This window comes from Dasypus novemcinctus, chromosome 10 (assembly GCF_030445035.2).
Source record: "Dasypus novemcinctus isolate mDasNov1 chromosome 10, mDasNov1.1.hap2, whole genome shotgun sequence".
In the NCBI taxonomy this organism is placed as follows: domain Eukaryota; kingdom Metazoa; phylum Chordata; class Mammalia; order Cingulata; family Dasypodidae; genus Dasypus; species Dasypus novemcinctus.
The window spans coordinates 72,040,687-72,045,630 of NC_080682.1; the positions used below are offsets into that span (position 1 = coordinate 72,040,687).

General features: G+C 35.8%; 1 non-coding gene across 1 annotated transcript; it reads right to left on the reverse strand.

Annotated features, from left to right (window-relative positions):
• Positions 1–4,125: 4,125 nt before the first annotated feature.
• Positions 4,126–4,232, reverse strand: LOC111764534 (U6 spliceosomal RNA). Its single transcript, XR_002797120.1, has one exon. It is a non-coding gene; the product is annotated as a U6 spliceosomal RNA (small nuclear RNA).
• Between the last annotated feature and the right edge of the window lie 712 nt (positions 4,233–4,944).

Sequence of the window (4,944 nt, forward strand, 5' to 3'; positions counted from 1 at the left end):
GTAGCCTATATTCTAGGTTTTAACTTCACGCATTTTTTCTTCATATTTAGTTCATATTAGTGAGACCATTCAATATTGGTCCTTTTGCATCTGGCTTATTTCACTCAGCATAATATCTTCAAGGTCATCGATGTTATCATACATGCCCCAATTTCATTTCTTCTTAAAGCAGCATAGTACTCCATCATATGTAATACCACATTTTGTTTATCCATTCATTGGTTGATGGACACTTGGGTTATTTCCATCTTTTGGCAATTGTTAATAATGCTGCTACGAACATTGGTGTGCAAATTTCTGTTCACATCACTGTTTTCAATTCTTCTGGATATTTTCCTAGTAAAGGGATTGTCGGATCATATGGCAGTTCTATATTAGGTTACTGAGGAATCACCAAACTGTCTTCCACAGGGGCTGCACCAATCTACAACCCCACCAAAAGTAAAGGAGTATTCCTATTTCTCCACATCCTCTCCAGCACTTGTTCTTTTCTATTTTTTTTTTAAATAATGACCTTCCTTTGAGGTGTGAGATGATATCTCATTGTATTTTGATTTGTATTTCATTAATAGTGATATGGAACATTTTTTTCATGTGCTTTTTCACCATTTTTATTTCTTCTTGGGAGAACTGTCTTAGTCTTTTGCCCATTTTTATATTGGATTGCTTTTTTATTGTTGAGTTGTATGATCTCTTTATATAGCATGGAAATCAAACTCTTGTGGGATATGTGGTTTCCAAGTATTTTCTCTCATTGAGTGGGATACATTTTCACCTTCTTAACAATTTCCTTGAATCACAAGTGTTTAAGTTTGAAGTTAAAGGAGGTCCTGTTTATCCATTTTTTCTTTCGTTGCTTGTGCTTTCAGTGTAAGGCTTAATAATGCACCACCTACCACCAGGCCTTGAAGATATTTCCCTGTATTTTCTTCTAGGTATTTTGTGATTCTTGCTTTTATATTTAGGTCTTTGATCCATTTTGAGTTAATTTGTTTATGATGTGAGATAGGGGTCATCTTTCTTAATTTTGGATATTAATATCCAGGTTTCCCAGCACCATTTGTTTAATAGACCATTCTGGCCCACTTGGGTGGGCTTGACAGCCTTGTCAAAAATCACTTAACCATATATGTGAGGGTCTGTTTCTGAACCATCATTTCAGTTCCATTGGTCTATATGTCTATCTTTATGACAGTATTATGCTGTTTTTACCACTGTATGTAGGTAATAGGATTTGAGGTCTGGAGCAAACGTTCTCCAACTTTTTTCTTCCTTTTTAAGATGTTTCTGGTTATTCAGGGTATCTTTCCCTTCCAAATAAATTTAGTAATTGTTTTTTCCATTTCTTTAAAAAAGGCTGTTGGGATTTTTATCTGGTTTGTACTGAATCTGTATATCAATTTGAATAGAACTGACGTTTATTTGTCCAATTCATGAACATGAAATGTTCTTCTATTTATTTAGGTCTTCTTTGATATCTTTAAGGAATACATTATAGTTTTCTGAAGACACACGTTTTATGTCCTTGGTTAAATTTACTTCTATTTTATTATGTTAGTTGTTATTGTAAATGGAATTTTTTCCTGACTTCCCTCTCAGATTGCTCATTACTAGTGTATAGAAACACTATACACGATTTTTGCATATTAATGTTGTATCCTGCCACTCTGCTGAAATCATTCATTAGCTCTAGGCTTTGTTGTGGATTTTTTGGGGCTTTCTAGGTAAAGGATCATAACATCTGTGAATGGTATAAGTTTTACTTCTTCCTTTCCAATTTAGACATGTTTTATTTCTTTTTCTTACTTAATTGCTTTAGCTAGAACCTCTAGCACAATATTGAATAACAACAGTGACAGTGAGCATCCTTATCTTGTTCCTGATCTCAGCAGGAAAGCTTTCAGTCTTTCACCATTGAATACAATGTTAGCTGTGGGGTGTTTTCATATATGCCTTTTATCATTTCAAGGAAGTTTCCTTCAATTCCTATATTTTGGAGTATTTTTATCAAGAAAAGATGTTGAATTTTGTCAAATGCCTTTTCCATGTCAATAGAGAGGATATATGATTTTTATTCTTTGATTTATTAATGTGTATTATGCTGATTGATTTTCTTGTGTTGAATTACCCTTGCATGCCTGGTATAAAACCCACTTGCTCATGATGAATAATTCTTTTATTGTGTTGTTGGATTTGATTAGCAAGCATTTTGTTTAGAAATTTTGCATCTGTATTCATTAGGGAAATGGTCTGTAATTTTCTTTTTTCATAGTATCTTTATCTGGCCTTTGCATTTGGGTGATATTGGTTTCATAGAATGAATTTGGTAATGGTCTTTCTCATACAATTTTTTGGAAGAGTTTAAGTAAGATTGAAATTAAATCTTCTTTAAATGCACAGCAAAATTCACCTGTGAAGCCATTTGGTCCTGGGCCCTTCATTTTGGGGTGTTGTTTGGCGACTGTTTCCATCTCTTCACTTGTGATTGGTTTCCTGAAGTCTTCTATTTTTCCTAGGATCATGTAGGTTGTTGGTATGTTCCTAGGAATTTTTCCATTTCATCTACATTATCTAGTTTGTTGGCATACAGTTGTTTATATAATAGTATGCTCTTATGATCTCCTTTATTTCTGTGGGGTCAGTAGTAACTCTCAATTTTCATTTCTAATTTTATTTATTTGCATCTTCTTTCTTTTTTTTTGTAAGTCTACCTAAGATTGGTCAATTTTGTTAGTCTGCTTGAAGAACCAACTTTTGTTTTGTTAATTCTCTGTTGTTTTTTGTTATTGTTGTTCTCCTCTGGTCTTTGTTATTTCATTCCTTCTGCTTGCTTTTGGGAATAGTTTGCTGTTCTTTTTCTAGTTTCTTCAGCTATGTAGTTAAGTCATTGATTTTAGGTCTTCTTTATAACATAAGCATTGAGAGCTATAAAGTTCCTTCTTAACATGCCTTATTGCATCCCATAGGTGCTGATATGTTGGGTTCTCATTTTCACTCATTCATTCATTTTTCTTCTTTGACCTACTCATTATTGAGTGCATTGTTTAACATTCATGTTTGTGAATTTTTCCTTTTTCTGCCTGGTGTTGATTTCCAGCTTTATTCCTTTATGATCAGAGAAAGTGTTTTGTATAATTTAGATATTTTTAAATCTTGAGCTCTGATTTGTGACCCAACATATGTTCTATCCTGGAGAAAGATTCATGAACCCTTGAGAACTTTGTATATCCTGCTGTTTGAGGGTGCAATGTTCTGTGTATGTCTATTAGGTTTAGTTCACTTATCATATTATTCAAATTCTCTGTTCCTTTATTGATCCACTGCCCGGATGATCTGTCCAATGATGAAAGTGATATATTGAAGTCTCCAACTGTTATTGTAGAGACATCTATTTCTACCTTCAGTTTTGTCAGTGTTTGCCTCATGTAATTTGGGGCATCCTGGTTAGGTTGCCCCAATTGTTACGTGCATATATATTTACAATTGTTATTTCTTCCTGGTTAATTGATCTTCACCCATTTTGATCTTTGGGTTTTATCTGCCATATCCTATTTTCACCATTCCTTTTACCCTTTTATTTTTACTGATATAATCTTCATTTCTAGACTCTCTTCCAAGCCTCTGTCTGCTGTGCTTTCTTTTTAGGCTGTAGCACTACCTTTACTATTTCCTGCTAAGCTGGTCTCTTAGTTACAAACTCTCTCAGTTTCTATTAATCTGTGAATATTCTAATCTCACCCTCATTTTTGAAAGACAATCTTGCTGAACATAAGATTCTTGTTTCACAGTTTCTCTCTTACAGTATCTTAAATATATCATACCACTGTCTTCTTGTCTCCACAGTTTCTGATGAGAAATCAGCACTTAATCTTATTGGATATCCCTTGTATGTGGTGCATCGTTTTTTTCTTGCTGCTCTCAGAATTCTCTTTACCTTTGACATTTGACATTCTGATTAGTATGTATCTCAGAGTAAGTCTATTCAGATTTATTTGGATGGAGTATGGTTATGATTTTTGGATGTAGATATCTATGTCTGTCAATAGGGTTGGGAAATTTTCTACCACTACTTCTTCAAATACTCCTCTGCTCCTATCCCTTCTCTTCTCCTTCTGGGGCACCCATAGAAATATGGAATGCTTCACAAATTTCCATGTCATCCTTGTGCAGGAGTCATGCTAATCTTCTCTGTATCATTCTAATTTTAGTACATGTAATGCTGAAGCAAGCACTGTATTTTCTTTTGCCTCCTGCCTGTGCTACCATTGTAAGTGAATAAAGTCATGATCATTATTTTCAGTTTGCCTCATCGCCTGACTGACCACCTCAACACCTGGCAGCTCAACAAATTGGTACAGGGATCAGGATGGCTAATTGAGTACAATGTCCTCCTGGAAGAGCAAAAGCCTTAAGAGGTTGGTGGGGTATTTCACTAATGGATCTTGGGAAGTGCTAGCAGGCTCCATAAGGCATTCCAGAGCCATGCCAAGAAGCCTTGGGGAGTGCCGGCAAAGTTTATAGAAACTGTTTAATTCCAAGGGGGACCATTGGTCCTTCTATTTAACTTCTTTTTTTTTTTTTGTCTTTATTTATTTTTTTAATTAATTAATTAATTAAAAGAATGAGGTCCCCAAATACTCCCCACCCCCCTCACCACACTCCTCCCCCCATAACAACAACCTCCTCCATCATCATGAGACATTCATTGCGTTTGGTGAATACATCTCTGAGCACCGCTGCACCTCATGGTCAATGGTCCACATCATAGCCCACACTCTCCCACAGTCCAGCCAGTGGGCCATGGCAGGACATACAATGTCTGGTAACTGTCCCTGCAGCACCATCCAGGACAACTCCAACCCCAGAAAATGCCCCCACATCACATCTCTTCCTCCCACTCCCTACCCCCAGCAGCCACCGTGGCCACTTTCTCCACACCAAGGC